Below are 24429 nucleotides of genomic sequence, written 5' to 3' on the forward strand. Positions count from 1 at the left end.
TGCTTGATTTGAAGGGGAGGAGCAAGAATGTGCTGCCGTCACTCATGGCCACCTTTCCCTTACAAGAAATTATGTGTAAACTTTGCAGAAACCCTGAGAACTGTTTCACAATGGTATTCATTTGCTCAGTTCAGCTTCTAAGTCGCTGGCTATCAAAGCCAGGTATGCCTGGGTGTCGTGCCTCTGCAACAGGAGATCTGTGGAAAGTTAGCGCTGATGCCGCTGGGGCCCTGGGAGGAGGGCTCCGCATTGTCTCCCGGAGGACCGGCTGGGTGGTTCTTTTTCTTCCTTTCAGTTTGTAAATAATACGCCTAAGCCCTGTAACTGATTCAGAATCCAAAGGACTTTTCTGAAAGAAAATGGTACAAATGCCTGTAATTCTGTCAGATTGAAATCCCACAAACGAGATTAACTCTTGTACAGGTGAGTTTCCAGACCTGCTCGGTAGAAAGGGCTGGCCACAGGCAAGCTGTGCAAGGCACCAGCTGCCAGGTGCCTGAGCACCATGAAGCAGTGGAGGTCTTGAAGCCAGACCCTGAGCTTTCACTGGGCACTGTGACTCATAACCCCAGCCAGGTTTTGCAAGTGCCCCTCTTTCTCTGCTGTGTCGTGCTGAAACCCAGACCTAGACACATCTGCTTTTTGCAAATACTGATATTCAAAGCCTGATCTGGATTTGGCCATAGTGCTTAACACTCCTCAGCAATCAAATGGTTAAGAGGGGAATGGTGAAGGAAGACGGTTGGGAAGGCAGCTGCCAACACCAAGAAAGAGCAGAAGGGCAGACGGAGAGGCATTCTGGTTCATTGCGCTGAGGAAAGAGTAGCACCCGCGGCATGAAGTTTTACTGGATGCCCATACGTTTAGGGTGTGGTGAGAAGCATTAATGTGAAGGTCAAGTGTTTAAGGATATGTGTCGATCCTGTATACCTGCATTTCTAGCATTGCATTCTTGTGAAGGCCTTTCCTTTTTGGTAACAAATGTCCCTTGATTTGGGGTTTTCTGCAGCCGGGTGGGTGTGCTTTCTTAGCGTTACAGGAGCCTGAGGGATTCCCTTGCTGGGGAGGCCTTTAAAGAGGTACAGGGATTCACTACCACATCTTTACTTAAAGTGTAAGTGTACTAAGAGGCCCTGCCGCTTTGCAGTGGGTTTGCAGGTGCCTTGTTTAAGCACCCGTATGCACACAGGGAGGCCGTGGCTGCCTGAAATGCCAGTGCAGCATCCTGGCTCAGCATGAAGACAAGGCAGAGCAGATCCCCCTGCCCACACCCAGCTCTTACCCACTACAGCAGGGGATATTCCCTGCAGGGAGAGGAAAATCTGTTATCCTGGAAAAGTCAGCTTTTTATTTTTCCAGATGTAAAGGAATACAAAGCGGAAAAAAATCTTTTTCAGATTAGGCATGTCATGGTGACACAGGTGGCAGGAATGTGCTGTGGAGAAGGAGCTTCGGAGCCTCCAGCCTCACTTAGCACCTGCTGTTTACTTCTTTCTTCCTTGGCTGAAAAGGTGATGGGTGAGTTGATTACCCTCCTCTTCACCAAACTTGTCACCCAGGCCATGACTTTCTTCCCCTGCAAGGAGCCACACACAGAAGAGCAATCAATGGTCCTGGTCCTGCTGGTAGAGGCTCGGGGCTGGGAGACCTCATCTGGAGACAACTCGAGTCGTTCTCCTTCCCCTGAGCCTGCTCACTTAGCAGTGGTGCAGCGGTAGCGGAAGGCATCCTTTGGAGGTTTGCTGCAGGCAGAGATTCATGGGAATGAAGTTCTTGAAAGGATTTAGCAAACTCATGCCAGGTTTGGAGCCTGCAAAGTCAAGATATGCAGTTTATACAGGAGGAAGCTGGGGGGGCTGGTTTGTCACCATAATGCAACCACGTGTAAGGCTCAGACAGTAGGGCCCCGTGAAGCTGGGAAGCAGGAACAGTGAGAATGCCTTTTATTAACTGAATTAAGATTAAAACGCCAGTAATTCTAAGGATCTTCTTGGTATGCACATCTATTTACCACCTGTTTAATTAGGATAGCATGGGTTGTTTCTCTTAAAAAGAGAGCTTGGACTACAATAAGCTTGAAGAAACAGCTTTCTGTCACACCTGAGATGTCTAAATAAAAAAGCAATAGTTGGTAGTGGGAATGTATAATATTAAAGTGGTCTTTAAATTTTCTTCTAGCCTGGATTCATCCAAGTGCAAGTCGGCCCTAACATGAGCAGATTTAAACCTTCCACCCCACTCCCCAGGGCATCTCAAACTATCCAGCTAACGGTATGAGATGTTTCATTGCCCAGGTCTATCCATCTCAGAGCTTCTCTGCCTGAGGTGGTCAAAACCTTCACTGGTGATCACTCAGTAGATGCAAGATTTGAGGGGAACATCACCTACCTAACTCCTAGGAGTGCTTGTCTACCTTGCATCTTTGCTGAAGTGACATCAAAGCTAAGGCAGAGAATGGCAGGAGTGACCAGGTGAGATCAGGCTAGGAACAAGTCAGTACTGAGTCATGCTGCAGCTGGGCATCATTCTCATACATTTTCCTCTTAGAAAATGATGCTTTATTGAAATCTAAGCTTTCACCAAAACTGTGTTGGATTATGCCCATTATATTCTGAATGCAAAGTCAAGCATGCAAATCGGGCTGAAGTGTTCCACTTTAAAATGACAAGACCTTCACATTTCCATTTCTCCTTTCAAAATAATTTTTGCTATGAAAATTATTACTTTACGTAATAAATTACAATAAGAATATAAAAGAAGGCTGTCAAAATGACAACAGAACGTTTCAAGTAACTTTTGAAAACTTTTTAAACATCTCACTTTATGCTGAATTTCTAAATATGACATTTCGCTCCACACTGGAATGAAAATTGAGTTTGAAATAACAGAATTTCCAAGGAAACAGACATTTCAGCTTCCACGTAGGTGTAGTCTTAATGCACTAAACATTTCAAACCCCTAACTTTGATTGGTCAGTGCTGCATATTCAAAAACAATTTCTGAAATCTGTAAAATGTCATGGATAGAGTGTAAGATAGAGCTATTTCATCAGTGTTGCTCCTAAAACTTTGAAAACTTTATGCATTAAGAGAGATGCAATTTGGTGGCAGGAGTGTTTCAAGGCACTAGCAGAAGTCCTCACTGACACTCCTCATCTGAGATTATCAGTTCCCCTTCCCTCACTCCCTGAAGGTCTGACAGGGAAACTCAGTTTCACTAAGAGTGAAATTTTAGTTTAAAGTATTTAAGCTCAGATAAGGTTTAAATTCATTCCTTGATCTGTTAAAGGCAGGTGCGTGAGTACGCTGCTGGGCTGCTTTAGGAGAAGGCAAAGGGAGTGGCTCCTATTCAAGACTAGTTTCCAGTAACACCCAGTTTGGAACGGGCATGATGGCAAGCTCAGCCGGCCAGCTTGGTACATGGTGCTACTTTCCCTGATGTCTTCACCTTGGCCAGTGTCTCCTTCACACCCTTTTTTCCTTGTGCTGGGAGGAAGCAGAGGTCAGAGACAGCGATGCTCAAAACATCTGAGCTGTATCGTGGCCTGGGGTAAGCATTTACCAAATTGAAGACAGGTGGGCAGAGCATCACAGCCTGGCTGGTTTCTGCCCTTTCCTTCTTTTTGCCTCTTTATGCTTCTTGACATACATTCCTAAGCAGTGTTGCCTCTGGGAGCTTGCCTACAAATACCATATTTTAATTTTCATTTTTCTCCTTCATGATCATATCTCTTTATATTCAAACAGAAGATGGCTTCTTCCCTACATCTGTGAAAATGTATAAATACATGGAAATTGTATCCACTTAAAATATTGCAGCGTGAAAGGTCTGTAAACATTTTGAAATGTTGCACAGTTTGTTTTAGCAGCTCTAGGAACAGTTTGCAGGGGGCTCAAAGCTGGACAAGGCAGATTTCTTCTCCACAGCCACGCTGCAGATGTCAGGTCAGGAAGAACCCCCTGTGCCAGCCTCCTGAGGGCACCCAGGACATCACACGGTGAGCTCTTCTGAGATCATCTTCCTTGCTTGAAACTGAAATACTGAAATGGCATTGTTCATGGGTGCGTTCAGTGCCTTGAAAATGAGTGGGTATCCTGTAAACATGAAAACAAAACAAAAAGGAAGAAGAAAAAAACAACAACAAAAACACAAACCCTTACTCATCAGAAGGGTTTAGGAGTATGCTCTGGAAAGGAGCGTGTCTTCTGTAGCCAGTAGATTGGCAGGTAGGAAAATTGAGTTTGAAATGTGTTGTCAGTGTAGCTTTCTGGTCCTCTTTGAGAATTAAAGTCTCTGGTACTAATACTTAAGGATTGTGAAGGAACAACATGGGGAGATTTGCAAAAAAGAAGATTCTTTTAAGGGTTTACGAGTTTTGGTCCAAATCATAACACTTGAGACTTTCTTGAGTAATCCCCACTGTCCCTGTCACAGCCTTTACCCATCGCTTCAGGGCTCTGGAGCAATCCCACCCACAGGGAGAGACGAGGGCTTTTTGTGGCTGTTTATACTCTGCCTGAGCTGCCTGGGTTTGAGAAAAAAACATTTTGAGTTTCAGAGCTCTCCTGGGATCCAGCTCCAGGCCACATGGCTCTGGAAGGGAAGCTGAACCTCAGCCACCTGTGGACTTCTTCTGCCAGTAGGGGAGAAATGAAAATGTCCAGGTAGCGCTTGCGGCCACCTTGTCTGATGGACATCACTCATGTCACTGCGAGCACCCACAGCTCAGCCACACGTGCACTGGCCAGGGCTGCTCCCTGTGCAGCTGGAATTAGCTGGAGCACCAGCGTAATTGGGGTAGCTCTCAAGGGTGCTAATTTGCCCTGAATTTGACCTGAGCTCACTCCTAAGAATCAACATCTAGACTTGAGGGTGAATTTCACATTGAGATTGGCCTTGAGGCCACTGGTGGTGCAGAGCGGGTGTCCCCTGCAGTGACCCCGGGCTTCCCACAAAGTGCTTTCAGGGGTTCCCAGGCACGTGGCTGGCTCTGCCCTCAGGCACAGGGTTGCATCTGCAGCTGGAGCGCAATGGATTTTCTTCTGAGGTCTTACAACCAGTAGCTGGACATCTGGGAATTACCTGAAATTGCTTTCAACAAGGATGTGCATGTGAATTGAATTTTACATGCCTTAATTGTTGCTCTGGTAGCTAAACTGACAGGTGGATAACAGCAGCCTAGATTTAGTAGGTTTGATATTACAGAAGCATTTCTGGATGTTTCCCAGAGAAAATGTGTTGGCTAGTGAGTCATCTAGAGTTCCAGTTTCAGTGGTATATTAGAAGTGTGAGCTCTGGCGCAAGAAATATGCTTGGGAGTCTCCCAGAGGATGGAGAAATTAATAAGAATTTGTGAGAATTGGCATTATCTGTGTGCAAGTGTCTATGGGAAGAGGACATAACTCTTTGTGGAATCTCACTGAATTCTTGGGCACAAATTACTGTATTGTACTAATGAGTTTCCAGATCAAAAGCACTTCATCTGAGTTTTAATGGTGTTTGACATAAAAAGGTTATTTGAATTTATATCAGTGCCTCCTCTTTATTCAGTACAACACAGAGTATTTTGGAAGATCTTTTATTTTTCTTTTCCTATATCATTCATTAGTGAATGAAATTCAGTTTTTTCCATTACTAATTTCTTATCTAAAGTTGAAATAGTCCAAGCAGTCTCTTTTCATATGGAAATCTTCCAAGTCTTTAGCATTTCTTCATGCGCTCTTTGAACTTGATTTATATTTTCCAAATGAGGGGAACAGAACTGGATTGAACACACTGTTTAAGATGAGAAGGTGTCATCACTAATGTAATATATGGCACTATAATATTTTCATCATTACATAAAACCTATATTTAAATATCCTAATGCCTTACTGCTTTTCTGGTCAGAACGCTTTGCTGAGCAGATGCTTCTTAATGAGCTCTTTACAGTGACACCAAGGCCTTTTAGTTGATTTACAATGCATGAAGACCAAGAATAGTTCAAACTGTTTCTTCCCATATGCATCACATTGCACTGACTTTAATCTGCCAACCTACTGCCCAGCTGATCTTTTTTTTTTCTGTCCTTTCAAATTTCCTCAAAATCCTCTCATATCTGGGACTATTCAAAATTCTCTCATATCTAAATCATTTTCTGTAAGCCGTAATTTTCTGACATCCACTGTTCACCGTCTTTTATAGATCGTCACTAAATATATGCAGTAATCCTGTCTCTTGCAGAAATTGTTAGGATACAGAGCTAACAATCTCTTCCCATGCTGAAAGTTTGCCTCTTAATTCTGCATTTTGGGGGTTTATCTCTTGACTAATTTCTCGTCAATGAAAGAAGGTTTTACTGTGGAGCTATTTAACCCCACAATGTGGACACCACCACATCGCTGTTATCGGAGCAGCTTTGAGCCTCCATCTCCTCATCAGTAGCCCCCAGAATAAAACAGGGGTAGCAAAAATGCCCATGTGGAGGTATCGATCCATGCAGACAGAGCGTATTTACATCCCTTGTGGATGGAGCACTCAGCTTGTTGTTGCCAGGTTCTGCATTCCTCAGGATTCCTTCAGCAGCTTGCAATTAATTTGTTTTCCTGGAGCAAGAAGCTTTTTGAGACCAAGTGAGTAAACAGGAGCACACACAGTGCCACCACCAGCTGGCTCTGGGGTGCTCCCTCCTCCTCCTCCTCTCTGGCCGTCACTGCTGCGAGCTGGGACTTGCCCAAGAACAATAGCCAAGTGCAGCGCAAGCAGGGAGCTCACAGCTCTGTTTGATCAAGGCTTAACTCTCTGTATCTTTGGGGCGGCTTCATGGGGTGAGGCTGCAGGTTGAAAGGCTCGTCTGTACACCCTTCATCCCCTTGTTCCAATGTCGGGGTTATTTTTTTTCCAGGGAGGATGTATCAGCTGCCAGACAGCTTCAAAAGGAGTAGTGTGTAAGAGCATTTTGTCTCTAGAAACCAAGCGCCTGATAAGAGTCGGGGTGTTAGCACAGCACCTTAACCGCAAAGCAACGTATGGGATTGACTGGAGACGGAGTATATGGGTGTAGGCTGAGAGTCAGGAATGAGATACAGCAGGGCTGGCAGGAAAGGGTTTGCAGGAGGTCAGATCTTGGGTCTTTTCACAGAACAGGGGAAGAGTTAGAGGAGGATGTGCACATATCGCTGATCTCCCAGCGAGCCCAGTGAAAGTCCTGCCAGGCAAGCAAACAGTGGGAAACCCTGGCGTCTTGCAGTTGGTTTGGTGGGGCAGAACGCAGTGATGGGGGAGAAGCTTAAAAAGAGCAGTAACAGCAGGGAAAGGGAACACAGAGGCATCAGCACTATGAAATCACACGATGCCAAGCTGAAGGACAGAAGGGGCTCTGCCAAAATGTACCTGCATGGGAGGCATCAGAGTGCCCAGCTTCTGTGACAACCCCCGGGGTGAATGCGGCTGTGTGTACCCCACCTGCCAGAGCCCCAGCCCAGGCTGCATCCCTTCCTGCCCTGCGGAATAATCTGTGGTGTCCAGGATACTTTTCCCCCTCTGATTCATATCAGACTTAGAGGATTTTCTTATCCAAAAAGACCCGCTATTTAAATTGAATAGCAAGAATAAAGTCTGAATAAATCTCTTCCTTAGATAAGCGGATTGCTACCAGAGGACTGGCATAGCAGTAGGCTTCCAGTTTAGGTGACATGAAAGATTTTAGCTTGCCCTAGTCTGAATAATTGAACTGACGTGATTAGATCATCTTTTTGATGGTCTAATTGAATTATGTGAATTTCTAAAAGGTTTTCTCAGTACAGCTGATGAATTTTATGTTTTATCTGAGCCAAGCAGATGAGGGTGCAGATACAAAGTTATACCCTTTCTATGTGATTTCTGTAATGAACATAATCAGAACAAGAGGTTAGCAGGGAATTTTAACACCAATTATCAAAGGTTCATCTCAGTTTCTCCTCTACTAGCATCTTGCTCAGAACCTTGTCCCGGTAGGTTGCTGTGTACCTTTGCAGGTGATATGGGATGTTATTTACCAGCTCGTTTCCTGGGCAGTCTGAGTAGCTGATGGGGAAGTTGCCTTTGGCCTTTATGGGACCTGAGCTGATCCGCGTGGTCCCAAGGGGCGAGCTCCTAAGCCCATGTAAGTTGTGAGCTGCACATCAGCCCTACAAGGACAGACCCCTTCCCACTCACTGTCCTGGCCTTTTACTGATCTTGACCTCTGGAACAGAGGCAAGAGCAAAGCTGGCAGGCAGAAAGCGGCTGTAAAAATATGAGCTTGTTCCTTCAGCGGGAGTGTCTTGGTCTGCAGAGAGGACAAGGTGCCAGGTTCAGCTGCCTCTGCCTGAACTTTGTCCCCAGGCCGAACCGAAAGTGTCGAAACAATTGCAGCAGATGGGAGGTTTGTTTAGCCTGGATTATCGGCATGGAGCGGAAGGCTTGGGAAATCCTGCAGTGACCGAAGTTTGCGCTTGGATAAAATTTGTGTTGTCAATTGCTTTTCAAAGCAAGAGATTTACAGCCACGGGAACCCGGTGCATGTGAGAGCAGGCTCAGAGGTTTCTCCTCCACCTCATGTACCACCCTTCCATCCTGACAGACCCTCTGGGCCATCCAGACCTCTGCTGGTAGATGCTGTAGCTGTTTGCAGCTCCAGTGGGGGGAAAAGAGCAGCTGCTGCTTCTTCCATTGTTACTGTCACTTGGTACCATGCACAAGCCTGTTCTCATCTGCCTCACTCTCAATGTAACTGCACGTTGGTCTGCTGCAAGCTAAGTCCGACTGCAGCCTGGCCAGAATGTAAAAACTGCTATAATCAAAGCAAACGTTCAGGAAATTTCACTGCTGCCAGCCCTTCTCCTTGTGCTTTCTCAGTTGTAGCATCCTGCAGTCTGGCAGCTGGAACCAGCCAAGACAAGGACCAGGTCCACAAAGTTCATGAAAACATCTGATACTTCCCTTCAAAATGTGGTGGTGCATTGGTGGGGAGTGATCCTCTCCTGCATCTACAAAGAACTGTGATGCCTTTGAAGTGTGAGATTCAGTTTGAATTTTTAAAACATCCCTACCTCTTACTAAGGGTAACAATGCCATCAAGGCAGGATCCATTTCCTGACATGTTCCTTCAATGCAGAGCCAAGAAGTTTTCTTTCTAGGAACAAAGTTAGTATTTGGAACACTTAAGTGCAAAAAAGTCCAGACAGATTTTGACAACAGCCTTGATAGCTGTTGCAGTTTGTTGTGGTTATAATCTCGAGACAAGAATTTGACACTAGATCAGTGTGGGGTTTAACGGCATAACAAATGACAAAATCCATCTTCAGAAAATGATGCCAGAGATAAATGTAGTCACGTTCTTTCAGAAAAATCCTGGACAGCAAAAGTGAACCTTATCAGCTTGTATAAAAGGAATCACAACATTTGCATGAAATTTCTGTTAAAATTATAATGTGGTATCACACTAATAAAGGCATGTCATTCCCAGGCACTCCATAATGATTAGCAACTTGGTGGTAAGAAGCCAGTGGGGTTCTTGAGACTTGAAGATCAACACCCTGAATAAATAAAAGCAGATAAATTTATGTTCTCTGAAAATAGTATGTTCCTTGTTTTACAGCCACTTGCTTTCATGTGTGCAGAGGACGCTCTATCTTTACAAGCCAGTTCAGGTTTTTGCAGACTAACTGGTCCAGGGGCTCAGATGGTTGAAAGGGCATCTCTGTGTACCTAAAGGGATGGTCTTGGTGCGACCTCCCTTCCCAGGCTGGGTCAGGGAAACATGCCAAACATTTTTGTTCACATCTAGAACAGGATATGGGTGTAAATGCAGGAGATTTAGTCTTTTATGCTCTGACAGTCCTTGATCTGAAGTGCCAGTGTGCCCAGAGTTTCACAAACATGGTCCCAGTCCACTGATGAGCAGACACACTCCTAACTCCTTCTACCTAAAAATTACGATCGGTCACTGCCCGCGTTCTTTCAGGATCCTTCCAGGCTGGCTTTTATTCACCATTTCACTGACACTGAACTTTCTAAAACCTTTTCCATGCCAAGTCTGTCCTGTGTTCATCCTCCTGCAAACCCTGCTGCTTCTGACACCAAAGTTCAGGCTCTCCCTACTTACCTGACTTCCTCATCTCTCCTTCCTTTCAGTGTCTCTGCCCACCCAGGGTCGCTGCAGCTTTTGCCTGCTCCTAGGCTCTGCCTTTCATCTCCTTTTCCGTACAGACCCACTCTCCTACCTGCGTCATCAGCAACATTGCAGCAAACAGCCAGTCACCTCCAGGCCATATCTCCAATTTGGAAGTCGCCACTGCATGCGGCACCTTTCATCTCTCCTAAGACTCGTGTCCTTGAAAAAAGAGGCTGAGTGGAAGTGTTGGCACAAAGGGAACAGAGCAGCCCCTTTTCATTTGCTGGCTTCTCTCTTGCCTGGCCTTCCCCTGGGCTCTTGAAGCTTTCAGTTAGGGATGCAGCATGACAAAGGTGACAATGCGGGCAGCATGCAGCACAGTCCTGCCTCAGTCAGCACTTTTGCCAGCGGAGGTCACCTCTCCTCCAGGCTCTTAAAGTCAGATATTGTTGGTTCCACATCCTTGGAAAGACCTGCAGTAAGGCTAGCAGCCTCCAGCACCTGCACTTTGAGGGCTGGAAGGAGGGTCTGCTGGGCAGCTTTCCTGGGCTCACAAGGCACAGAGCCCCGTGTTGCCAGGACGTGGGCATTTGACCTCTTTGTGCTGTCCTCCGCAGCCTGGCTGGCTCGGAGCAGTTGCTCCAGTTGTACCCATGCCAGGTCCCATGGCGTTAACATCTCTACACACGGGGCAAGCTCTTTTCACCCTGCCACAATTGCACAGCTGTAGCCTCTGTCCAGATGCACTTAGGTGATTCTCACATCTCCTTGCCTTTTGGTTGTTGCTTGACTGTCCAGCTAGTGTGGGGCTGCCTGCCCTGCTGGGACACCACAAACCCACAGCCCTCCCCGGCTATGCAGCACCAGTCAGCACCTTCGCAGGCAAGAGGCCAGCAGGAGCCCCAGGCAGACCTTGACCCCATTCATCACTGACCTGCACTTTGTGTGGCCACTGGAAAGGCTGGGTACCACAACCAGCCATCAGTGCAGAGCTTTGGTCCTCTTCACGGTCACCAGGTGGCACAAGGTGGTTGAGGGTCAGTGTGCTGATGGATAGGAGACCGCTGCTTGGTGGGGCAGGTATTCCCTAGCCCCAAGGTCTCCTGCTGGAGCCGAGTCCTCTTACACTACTCCTGTGTGGTAGGCAGCCCTGGGTCCTGATGCAGCCTTGCTTTTCCCTTAATATTAATGACGATGTTCAGTTGAGCTGTCTCACTTTTGGGATCACATACAGGGCAACAGTTAGGCTTTTATTCATCTTCAAGTGCCATCTGCTCTTTCATAGTGTAATTTGTAAAGGAGAGGCCCTTACATTCAGGAAAATCATTTGATAAATAAACATACTGTTTTCCTGTGATACTTTTCATTGCGATGATAACTTCTTTAATTGTGAAAGATAAATAAGTTTAATTAGTGTTAAGACATTTCTTTTTTAACATTTATAAGAGTGTAATTATTATTCCCCTTGCATAGGCAGATTTAGAATTTAAAGCATAGCATAAACTAATCTCCTGTGTGGCATGCACTGTCAGGGGAGTCCAATGAATAATGTAAGACCATGTTGTCATATTGCACTCAAAGAAAACGCTAAAATTTTGCTCTAGCTTTCTGAACCCCTGTCCACGAAGGATCGATTGTATTCCCATGGGAGCTGACTCTGCTGGGAGCCGCGTGGCTGTGAGTGGAAGCTGTCCTTTCTCCATCACAGTGGAAAAGTTTTACAAGTCCCAGGAGGAACAGGTTCAGCTGAAATAGGGCAGAGCACTGCATGTGCTGACAACGTGACGTACACCATGCCATGCAGGGTCTGCACCTCCAGCAGTCCCAAAGCAGCTCCTGTTCACACCCCAGCGTTTCTGCCTAGTTCTTTTGAGGCAGCGACTGAGTATTTATTTACAAAGTACTGAGGACCAACAAACACTCTCCAGGTCATGTAGCTGTTACGGGGCTAGTTTTCTGGCTTCTCTGTGGGAACATGAAGTATTTGGTGGCTGTTAAAAGGACTGTCTGTTCTGGCTCCCTGCATTCCCAGGATGAACCATCCAAAAAGCATGGAAAACTACAGACAAATTTAGAGAGACATTAGTTACAAATAACTAGTTACAAAAAAGTTGGAAAATCTCAGTGTCCCACTAAAACCAATGTCCTGCCTCTTGCAGTGGGGGCAGCAGCAAGTGGCTACAGGAGATGGAACAGTAGTGCCATCGCGAGTGACCATAGGAAATCCTGCTCTTTGGGAAGTTTCTCCCTAAGTCACGTCAATTAGAAATCAATCTTGTTCAGAAGGTGGAACACCGCACCCCAGAGAAGTGTGAGGTTGCTCCTGCTTGTCTCCCCTCCACCAGAAATGCTGCTGGAGCTGAATGCAAACTCACGTTCGTTGTTTGTTCTGGAGTTTGGGAGAGCACTGGCGTTTCTAAGAACAGCACTCGGCTTCCTCCAGCACCAGGGCCACGACTGAAGCTGAGCTCTGGGCAGAATGGATCCCCTTCACTCAGGAGCAGCTCGTGATCCTCTGTGCTTCTCTGCAAACGTGGTGATGTCTGTTAGGGAGTATCTGACAGGGAGACCGGGGCCTCACTGCTGCTCCCAGGCAGCACCCGTAGGAGAGGTGTTATGAGGTTGTTTCTTAAAAAAACCTTGCTCTTAGCCTTAGATAAATGAGGATGGGTTTAATCCAAGACACAGAGGGGAAAGGAGAAGAAAGGTAAGCTAATGATAAAAGAAGAAATTAAATATACTAAGAAGAAAGGCTGGAGAAGAGGAACGTAACCTAGAGAGGGGCTCTGAAAGGTCTTGAACTGTTCAAAAAAATTAAAACCCCACAGGCATTTAAAATGTAGGGCAAGGAGCAACTTTCCTCTCTTGCCTCTGCTAAAAACCTGTGGGCGCTGGGCAGCAGCTGCAGGTTGGCAGCGAGCGCCAACAGTGTGGCAGGGAGCCAGGGGAGGGCACCAGATGCTGCAAAGCAGCAGCTGAGGTGCTGCCACATCCCCAGGCGGCCCAGGTAGGTGCTGGAGGCAGCTCAGCACCTTGAGCTTGCATCCCTCCCTGGGCTGCTGTAGGCTGTTTCATTGCTCAGGGGGGCATTGCCCTTGCAGTCTCTCTGGCTCCACGTCCAGCTGTCCCAGCCAGGGGAAGGTGAGCCGCCTTGGACATAGCTGTGTCGCTGGGAAGATGGATGCCTGCTGCTATAAGGGCAGCCTGAATTCACGTTTGTGCTCAAAACACATAGGCAGCAGGCAATTTTGCATATGCAAACAGGCTCCTGCCTGGGCATAAGTTACCAGGGGGACGCAAGCCAGGGAGATCACATCTGCACACCCTGTGAAGGCAGGACACAGAGGTGGCACTGATCCTATGCAAACAGGGCTAACAGTCCCTTTCAGCAGGGTGGGTGAGCTGTGTGTGAAGTTTTTACCTCTAGGCCCACCAATCCATCCCTAAATGTTGCTGGCAGCGTGTCCAAAGCGCAGCTCAGAAATCAGCAGTTCCACCTGGCTACCCAGAAAACCGAGCTGTCAGCTTCCCTGGCCCTGGGCTCATGGGGACCATTACCCCTGGATTTGTTCCCTCAATATTAATCATACTGTTCCCTCTTGGGCACTCTGCCTAAAATAATAGCAATAAAACCCTCAATGTAATCTCAAGACTAGTGCTCCTAAAAGGACTGGGTTCCTGCACTGTCTGTAGCTAGTTGTGATATCTAAGGACCAGACCCTATAAGGTACCGCATCATCTGGCCGTGATCCAGTAGATAAATAAGCTAGTGTTTCATCTCAAGCCAGTGAATCACCCCCATTAAAATCAATAGGACTAATCTCATTAATTGGGTAGATATAGTACGTACCTCTGCATTCTCATCACTGCCCTTCTATAATAAAAAAACTTGATTGAACCATTTTTAAATAATATATCAACTCCAAAATACAAAGCAAAATTTGCTAAAGTCATCTTTTTTCTACACATCACACTTATTGGCAGGAGGCTGTGAGGCACACTGCAAATTCCCGCAGAAGAGGCAAGCAAGAGGAGCTCTCCTACAGAGTGTAATCCTCAAAGAAGATTGTGAGTTTAGTTGCCTCCAGCGGTTTCTCACCATGCTGTCAGGTTTAGAGACTCTGCTGGGACTGCAGGGAAGTGCCTCTCTGAAAGGTTACACACCGTGGAACAGAGCTGTAAGGTGACAGAGCAAAGAAAGGAAAGAAGGAAGGGAGAAAGGGGAGGAGAAGAAAGGAAATCTCCCTGACAGCTCTATCCTTGAAAGCATTCACTTCTCCCGAAGGCAGAGGTATAAAGCATCCCTGCTGTTTCTCCTTCATCCATGGCCAAGCACAGATTTTCTTCCCTTAGCCAGTCCGTGAAGCAGCAACGTGGCAGCAGCCCCTGGCTCCTCCTTGGGTGAGCTGCTGTGTGGGAGCCATCGCTGGTGCCCCCCACCATTGCCAGTGGCAGCAGCACGGCCCCACCATCGCCGGCGGCACAGCACCACGGCCCCACCATCACCAGTGGCACAGCACCACGGCCCCACAAGCTCCCTGCCCGCCTGCCCGTTGGCAGCCCAGCTGCTCAGGTACCTGCCATGGAGCTGGGAGATGTGCCGAGCCGGGGGGGAATGGGGACTTGCAGGGTGGAGGTGACCCTGGGACAGGCCAAACAGCCTTTGTATGGAAACTTAAAACGCTTGATATGATGACAGGAGATGTCTCTGGGCAAAGCAGAAGCGTACTGTAAAACTTCCCATGGTTAGAAATCTGCTAAGCTTTGGGAGGGAACAAAGAGTCGCTGGTGGTTGTAAGGAATGGAAAAGCAGGGAATGGATGCGGTGCTTGGTTATTGTAGGGTGGCTAAAAATGTCTGTGAGCAATGCACAAGCGTTCAGCAGAGGGTGACGTTGCTGGGATCTCTGTCCCCGCTGTCCCCACAGACTCACCCCAGTGTTCAGCTGCAAAACCATGGAGGAGCCAGGAGTTACGCAGCCTCAAATGGACATTACTGGGCAGCTCTTCTGCAGCGCATTAGGTTTGTGTTGTAGCGGCTTTTGCAGTCTTACAGGTTTGCTCAGGACCACGGCATTTTCCTCACCCCTCTGTGTACCCCAGTCCCACACCCAGATGACAGCTGGGCAGGGGTTAAGGCATCCCTCCCCAGTGCCAGCGGGGCTCAGCTCGCCCTCGAAAGACCCTCCTGCAGCCAGAAGTGAAAGCACAACGCAGATTTCTCTGTCCAAAACAAGCCAGCGTTTTAATAGTTTTCAGTCCTCACATCAGCATGCCTGATCTCACCAGGTTTCCCAAGCCAGCTGTTAGGGAGATGGGCAAGGATAAGCCGATCCTGTAGCTCTGTAGTCACCACCTAAAACCTCTGCGACAACACACGCTTTTTCCACCGCAAGCTCTGCATCCGGCTTCAGGCACCCGTTGATGATAAATGTTGCTTTTCTCATTCTCTTCCTTTGTGTTGGTCACATAAATCACAATGTATACTTTCTCTTCCCTGGGCTCCTCCTTATCAAGCCTTCAAAACCATCAGTATTTCTGACACTGGGACTTGTGCAAACACATTCCCACAGGTTTCTGCCAAGAGCTCCCACTCAGCAAATTTATAGCTTTTGTCATTTAGCTCAGAGGGCTGTGTGTTGGCCGGCTCTGCAGAGCTCAGCCCATCCTCACTCTCCTTTTGTTCCACTTTTCAGAAGCAGGAAAAAATGCCCTTCCACATGTTTTGCCTATTTCTTTTCTCCCCTATACTTGCCTTGCAGAGCAGAACAGTTGCGGGGCCATAAATACCCAGATATTATTGCCTTTTCATGACTTTTTCTGGAGCACAGAGTGATTAAGGCTCTATCAGCCCAGCTGCTCTTGCTGAAATGCATTTCCCAGAATAGAGTCGCATCAGTAGACCTGAGTGCCTGCCTGAAGGAGCAGCGTGGTGGCCCCGGGCAGGCGGGTGGCCACGCAGGCAGCCCCAGGCTGCTGCACCGAGGGTGACAGGGGAGTGAGGGGGAGGTGCCAAGCAAAGGAGAATGAAGAATTTCAGTCAGAGACTTGAGCAGCGACAGGGAGATGATGAGGAAAGGAGAAAAGAGGAACCTTGCCTCCACACTCTGCTCACCTGGGCTTTTTTCCCGCAAGGCGGCTCCGTCTTTCAGTGTCCCTCCTCTTCTGCCACAAAGCCTGGTGAGACCCCGTGGCGTTAGTGGCAATGCAGAACACTCATCCTGTTGGGCAAGCGTTGGATGAGTGAGGTAACCTTCTGTGCCTCAGTTTCCCTGAAACTGCCTGTCAGCCAGGTCGAGCTGTCCCTGCCCGGCTGAGGAGCCGTGCGGGTGAAGCCTTTCTGGAGCAGGAGGATGCAATGCTCCCTGGTAAGACCTGCTTGGGGCAGGCAGTGCCTGTAGGCAGAGCCCCTGAGCGCAGAGGTATTTCACACCCTGCACTGTCTGCTCCTGCTCCACTGACACCTGAAGGACTTTCCAGCCCCCGGAGCAATGGGGTGCTCGCTGCTGCGCTTGCACCAGTGATGCAGCAGGGAGTGGGGGCAGCGGGCACAGCAACTGCGCCGGTGGGTTCGTTTCCCCCAGCAGCCTGGCCCCACGCTCCCAAGAGCTTTCCCAAAGTGTTGTTTTCTTAAGGGACAGAATAGCATACAATGCTTTTTCTCTCTTCTCCTTTATCCCCTAATGAAAATCATCTTCTAGCTAAATTAAATTCACCCTCACAGTACACCCAGCCCTGAGGGCAATTAAAGAAACATAATGAATCCTGCTTCTTATTTTTTTTAAAGCAATTAGCTTGAAGCAGATACAAAGGTGAACCACATAGCTTTTAAAAATTACATGACTCATGACTTTTGATGGGGAAAGCAATACTGGTTTATAAGCTTCTAGTAGCACTTTCACATGTGAAGAAGGGGTTGAGGTAGAAGCTGAGGGCATGGTGTCTGGGGGAGGATATCCAGCCTGTCTGGTGAGGAGCTTTGCGATTGTCATGTTTGCTGATCAACTACATTTTCTTGCTGGCTGCCGGCACATGAAGATGTGCCCAGGGCTTGAAGCGCTGTTGAGAGCAGGGCCAGCAGGCAGCAGCTTGGCACACCGGTTCAAGTGAGAGGGAGGAGACCCCAGCTGGGGAGAGTGTCAGCTGGGGGCCTTTGAACCAGGAGGGTTCAGAGGTTGGAGATAACACAGGGAAAGGCCCCAGATCTGCAAACCAGGTGCTTTCAGTTTTTCAGCCTCCAGGCTGGGATACACGATGAGATGGTGCTGTGTTCTCCCTGCTCCTTCCTTCAGCTCTCTGGCTGGTCCTGCTTTGCAAGCCCAGTTACCTGGCCATCTCTGGAGATCAAATGGTCTCATAACTCATGAACTGGAGAGTGGCTCGGCCACGTGGGATGCTGATTGCCACAAAGTTCAGGCTCTCTGCATTTGTACAGCATGGGACACAGAGGAGCTCTCGTGTCTGTGTAGCAACCACAGCTCTGCTGCTTGCATTTGTGCTAAAGTCCCCGGCACAAACAACAAAGCTGCTTGGTAGGTTTATCTGTTCACCCAGAAAACTGGTTCACCTTGTTTGCATTCTCACTCGTGCCAGGTACACAGCATTCAGCTCCTTTCTCTGCTACAGGTTTACTCCAACTTTCCTCGCTGCCGCTGTGATCCCAGTGGGTACCTGTTCCCCGAAGAGCAGCCCTGGGCGCCCTGGCAGGGTCGGCAGCCCCAGCACTCTCCAGCTGCTCCCTGCAGCTGAGCTGGGCTGGGATCCCTGTGGCTCTGCCCCAGCTCAGCTGCTTCTTCAAACCAGGCTGATGGTGACCAGCCTCCCTTCCCTTTGCCATACCAAGCTCCTTGCTGAGCATGAACACGAAAGGAGGCAAGGCAAGTACTGATTTTATTTTCAGCCACAGTTTATTGTTTTGTTGGACACAAGAAAAACAGCAGCTGACACTGAATAATGCACATCTGTCTTGTTCCCTCCATCCATGGGCAGCCAGCTCTGGCACTGGGAAGCTGGTCCTGGCAAGACCTCCCACCCCAGGGTGCTGAGCCAGTGCTGGCAGCGTGACACGCAGCTTCCCAGGGCTTTGTCCTCCTGCGAGACCTGCCTGTCTGCACAAGGAGAGGCTTTTCCAGCATGGCTGTGTCTGGTCTGAGCCTGGAAGTTTTGCTGTGCTGTGTAAGAAACAACCTGAAGCCTGGGAAAACAACTTCTTGCCAACATTGGTTTTCCCAAGGGTGGGCTTTGGCTTGTGAGTCTGCCACATCCAGACAAGCTCATGGGAAGAGGCACTGGGGGGAAGTAAAATACCCACAAATGAACAAAGCAGCTCTCTGCTGCTCAGTAGGGTCAAATCCTGAGAGGTGTGAAGACAGCATACGGAAGAAAATTATTTTGGTTTCCAACTTTAACAGCTTGTTTCATCTACATGGATAATTAGCAAAAACAAGACAAAAATATAGCTCCTTGCTTTGCCCTGTGCTGAAAACTGGAGCTATCCCTGCAGATGCCTCCCGTGTGTTTCCTCTAATTGAGCTGGCAGTCTTGTTTGGGCCAACTCCAGCCGCAGCAGAGGAAGCAGCTCTGCTACAGCTCGGATGAGTCCTGCCCGCAGGACTCTTCCTTGCATCTTCATGGGTGGGTGGGAAAGCAGCCCCGGTAAGGGACCTCACCACCAGCTCTGCCCTCCACTGTGCTCTCGTAGCGACGCCCGTGTAGCACAGAGAATATGAGAAGGCAAAGCAGCCAAAACTGCTGTGTTTGAGGCAAGTCCTGCTTTGAGTGTCACAGCTGAGGGTGCTCCTTGCAGAGCCATGCTCTCACAGGGGCACCTTCGCAATGTGCTGCCATCATTGACAGCATTGCCTGCATCTCTCAGGCCATTTCTCCTGGCTGAAGACCCTCTGCTGTAACCCTGGGAAGCCCCAAGCCAGAGTCAGTGATGCCCAGGACTGCTGTTACCAGTGGGAAACCATCTCCAGGTTCACCACCCCCTGTCCTGCTGCTCTCCAGGGGCACAGTGTTGGAGGACTGCTAAAGGAGACTATCATTTAGCACAACCACCAAGTCTGCCGCTTGCTGAGCTTGTCACTGCTTTGCCTACCATGTCCCAAATGCTGGCCCTGAAGAGGCAGCTGAGCCAAGTATCTCTGGTGTGTGGCCTAAAAGCGACACTAAAACATGAGTGAGTGACATTATCCAGGAGCGAATTCAAGCAAACCCTGGTCAGACAAGCTGAAGGTGGAAAAAAAACATGAGCAACTCCTTACGAATGCCTGCGTGGCTTTCCTGCCCACCAACCTTGCTGCTGCAGCTCTCAAGCTACCCTTTGGCACCCAGGAGTGAAAATCTCCAGCTCAGGAAATTTGGCATCTCCTTGAGCGGCAACCAGAAATCACAGGCCTGGGGTCCAGTACAGATGCCCTTGGGGGGACCCCCCTGACGCCTCGCCCCAGCTGGGTTTCAGCAGTTATAACTGCGGCAGCTCTCCCAGTGGGGAAGGAGTGACAGCAAGTGGTGGGAAGAGAAGCGCAGGGGACGGAGGTTGCTTGAGTCCTCCTGGGCTTGCTGAAGGTGGCCCCCAGTGCCAGGATGAGGTGCAGGGCTGTGCTGTATGTGCACGGAGAAGCCCTGGGCACAGCCGTGGGGCTGCAGCATCGCTGGCTTCATGGGCAGTGGGGGTCACCCACACCCCTCACAGCCTGGGAACAACCCCCGCACCACGGGGGCTGGAAGCAAAGCTGTGCAGCCATGCCCACCCCTCCTCGCCTTGCCAAGGCCACCGCACCAGGGGAACGAACTGCCCATTTCTTCAGGGTGGCTGTAGGAGGAATTACACAGCCACGTGGAAAAGCATGAGGAACCTCCCTCCATGGGGTGAATTCTCCTGCCCATCCCTGTGCCCGCTCACAGACACACCTACACACTCCCCAAAGGTGTGTGCCGGGTCCCAGCCCACCTCTTCCCCAGGTGATGCTGCCAGTCCCATCCTGCCAGGCAGGTTCAGGTCTGCAGCAGCCTGGCTCTCCTCTGCCCTCCTTGCTAACCCCGCTGAGCTTTTCCCTGTCCTGGCAGCTCCTGCTTTCCAGTCACCACATCCCAGCTGCTGCCTTGTGATGGGCTCAGCCAGGAATCTTCCTCCTTTTTTTCACAGCACAGAAGCTGTTTTGCCTTTCCTTTCCCATTAAGCCAGGCTCCAGCAGTAGAGCACAGATGTCCAGAGATAACATCGCATCCCTTGTGCGCCGGCTGCTCCCACACACCCTCCCAGTTGCACGCTATAAACCCCATCTCTAGAGATATTTGAATATATTCAGAGCAAGAGGAGCTGCCTGAAAATCACTCGGATATGACTCTCAGCTCTTCGTGAAGAGCAACAGATGATCACACCGAGGTTTAAAGTAAACCCCGAGGAGGGGAACACAGTTAGTATTTTTCCTCCTCGCAAGTGGATCAGTCTCGCCATGGTTGGATCTCTGGGAGCATCTGAAGGGAAAAGCATGGACTTGGATGCACTCACGCAGCTGCCTCTGCAGACGGCGGCTGGGGACAGAGGTCCTGCTGCTGAGCCCGGGTAGATGGAAAAGTGGTTTCTCCATGCGGGCGCAGCTGAGCGGGGAGCAGCTGCTGCCATGTGCCGTGCAGGGGCTCACATGGCTCTGCCCGGCAAGAGCCTGAGCCCTGTCCCCGTGCCATGCACGGCAAACGAGCACAGCTTGGCTGTCAGATGGCTGCAGTAAGGGAAACAAGCAAACAAACCCCTTCACGGAACAAACGAGAATAACAGAGAAATTGGAGGCAGTCGCTACCTGGTCGCAAACAGCCTGCCAGCTGAGGAGGTGAAATTTAACCCGCTGGAGAAGCCGTGATCCTTGTAGCATCCAGGCACCGGTGAAGCCCACAGCCCAGCCAGGCGCCCGCGGTGTGGAGCGGGGTGCTGAGAGCGTGGCGCTGCTTGAAGGCAGCAGGGGGTGTTTCAGGAGGGGTCAGCAGGGTGGTCTCCAGCCCCGCATGCCTCCCAGCTTCCCAAGCTGGGACTCTGACTGCGGCAGACTGTCTCATAGCAAGAGCTTGACCTTTCCAGCACCAATTAGCTGGGAAAGGAGCCGTGCAGCTAATGAGCACATGAAGGGGCTTATCTCACCCAGCAGGCAGGGACACTGACTATAAAATTCTTGGCAAAGACAGCAGTTCTGTATCGATCTCAGGAAGGCCAGGTGTTCCATTGCATAAAAATCATGCCGAGATCACAAATGTTGCTTGCTCCCAGCTGACTCCTGCTGCTGCTTAGGGCCTGGTGTCCATGAGACCAACATCTCTCCATGCCCAGCATGGTGAAGAGACCTTCAGTGTGCAGTAAGTGACATTTGTGGCACCTGAGATTGTCAAGAGCAAGAGATCAGCTTCCTCTTGGGTGGTCTCTGCTCTGCCCTGCAGAGCCCAGCACCAGGGCTGCAGTACCGATGTGACCGGTGATGGTAGCAGCCTGGCCAGGGGCAAGCTGGGCTTCTTTGAAAAGGAAAGAGAGAGGTCCTGGTTTCCATAGGTTGCAGTAAAAATCCTGGAGAACAGGGGAGATAACACCATGAGAGGGACCTTGACAGATACACTAGATCCACTGAGATCGAAGGGAAGGTCTTGTTTATTTTTCCTGATAGAGTTTGCAGGAATGAGACATTGGGAAATGCTCTCGGTCTCTGCCCAGTTTGGCTGGTTTTCTTCCAAATAAGCTGGTGCCTGGTGCATCTGATCTCTTAGAAGGGTCAGCATGGAGGGAAGAAGCATCTCAGTACCACAGGGCTGGGGGAGGCCGTGGTACTGCCTGGCTCACTGGCTGCAGCAGCTGAGCCCTGCGGGAGGGTGCTGGGGAAGCTGCTGCTGCGGAGGATTTGGAGACCTGTCCTCAATCCAGCCCCTTGTGCTCTGGAGATTTGGACTTGTTACGTTTCTGATTCCACCTACTTACAGCCAAGCGTGGTTAGTGCTGCTGAAACCGCTGTACGTGGGATTAAGAGCTGATAATTAGCCCTGAGCTTTTCTGCTGTCTGTACCTGCAGGAGGCTGGAACAAAATTCTGAGTCAGACAAAAACAGCATTTAGAAAATGTACCAGGCCCAGGCAGAATAATCAGTTGCTGGTAACGACTATTTATCTTGCCACATCAGTGATGGCTCCCACTGTAACGTCCTCACTGCCAGGCACGGGGTTTGCAGGGAAAGGGCATCCTGTAAATCTCAGAGACACGTTGCTCCAGTGGGAGATATTGTCCTTCTCACTTCGCAGGCTGGAGGGATGCCTTGAGGTGTAGCCTGGCAGCAGCAGAAATACGGCAGAGAGGCAGTTTCACGGCAGAGCACCTTTGCTGTGTTGCATGGAATTGATGTTTCCTCCCTAGCTTAAGCCCGGCTCCACACCTGCCATGTAGTGATCCCCACCGCAACCATTTTAAACAAAGCTTTAATTTGTGATTCTGTCCAGGCTGATAATCCCTACACTAGCACATGCGGAGGAAAGGAGTCTCGTACCATGGCAGGCTGTAATAACATCCAATATTTCTTCCCTTGGGATATCCTGCCAAGGGCATCAGAGATGTCTTGTGAACATGGATGCCACCCACCCGTGAAGCAGAGCAGATTTCTTCCTATTTTGTAGACAAGGAAGGGGCACAGTAAGGTTCCCAGGAGCTCAGGAAGGTCACCAAGCAAGGAATAAAACCCAGGAGCCCTAGCTCCCACCCTCCAGGTTTAATTGCTAAATACAGCAGGCTCACCACTTCAGTCAGCTGCCACCAAGGATTTGTCCCCATGCCTTCCTTGGAAGATGATGAGGCAGTTAAACAGAGCCACTACTGTGCAGTAGCTTAAGCATCAAAAGGAAATGGAGAGAGGTTTACAGGAGCATGGCTTAATTCATATTTGCCTGTCAGCTCAGAGCATGCACACATTCAGATATCACAACTCAACTGATAACCGCTCGTTTATTAATCTGTAGTAACTCAATCTGCCCTCTCATCCCTAAGTGCTGAACGGAGATGATGCCCTCAGGAGCTGGAGATCAATTTAAATTTTCAGAAGCTTTAGTCCCTGACTTGCTCTATAGTGCCAGTGCTCCTAATAATAATAGTTGAGCGGATTTTCTGTCACATAACTGATCCTGGGTCCCTTTCTAACAGCCCTTGCTACCACATTCTTCCATGCTGGAGAAAGAGTCATTAATATCCATGCCATAAGCCATGCAGGAGGGCATGTATATGCCTGGAGAAGTCTGGGATTTGCATATGAAAAGCTCCCACCCCTATTTCATGCCATCACTGAAGTCCTCTGGGTACCGGTGCTTTCATGCAACAGCATCTGGAGGAAAGCAGGGACTCTGGGGACCTGTGTCCCGCTTCTGGCTCATCCTGGTGGCTGCGTGGTGCTCAGACACACTCGGCAAAGCTCCTTTGTAAGTGGCGGTTCCAGCAAAGGGCTTATCTTATAGTCAAACTAGACTGAAGAGATGGGGGAAACCAAGCCACTGAGTTAGAGCATGACATGGCCCAGGTCACACAGCCAGCCTGGCAGGGAGTGGAATCAAACTGAGATAAGAAACCCACTGTTTAATGGCCCCGATGCAAAACCTGATCGCTGCCTGCTCTGTATGGTCTTATTGCAGGGACCTCAGCTGACCCCCAGTCCCCCCCAGGTGGCTGCACTCCACCTGCTCGCCTGGGCCAGGACCAGCCCTCCCAGTTCCACCTCTCAGGGATCCTCATTGAGAATTAAGAGCCCTGAAAGTGAACGTGACAGCAGCCCAGCGCTGCTGACCCAGGACACTGTGCTTCATTAGCCCTAAAACACTGCTGACCATGAATGCTTTAATTCTGGCATTGCAGGTTCTGCTTCTCAATAAAAGCAAAAAGCAGTTTATGAGAGCACAGCCAATAATGCGCAACTTGCTTTATCGCAGCTAGTTAAGAGCAGTTGGCAACTGTACCCTGTGGACTGCCGTGGAGTAACTATTTCTGGAAAGCTGCTGTGTCCTGGAAGCAGAGGTCCCGCCTGCAAGGGTCAGGCTGGGAGAGGGACCCTGGCACATGCAGACGTCCCACCCTACAGCCACAAAGCTGGAAACCAGCCATAAAGTGGATGTGATCTCTCTTTCCTAGCCTGCTGCAGCTCATGTCCTGGAGGGCTCAGACACTCTCCTGCTCTGCATTTCAGCAGTTTCAAGCCCATCAAGAACCTGCTCTCACCTGGAGATAAACAGTGGGAGCTGCTGAGACCAGGGGTACAATAGGAGGGAGTGCTGGGGTGCACCCAAATATCCTGTTGATACTCA

The sequence above is a fragment of the Falco biarmicus genome, chromosome 4 (genome assembly GCF_023638135.1).
Source record: "Falco biarmicus isolate bFalBia1 chromosome 4, bFalBia1.pri, whole genome shotgun sequence".
Lineage (NCBI taxonomy): Eukaryota > Metazoa > Chordata > Aves > Falconiformes > Falconidae > Falco > Falco biarmicus.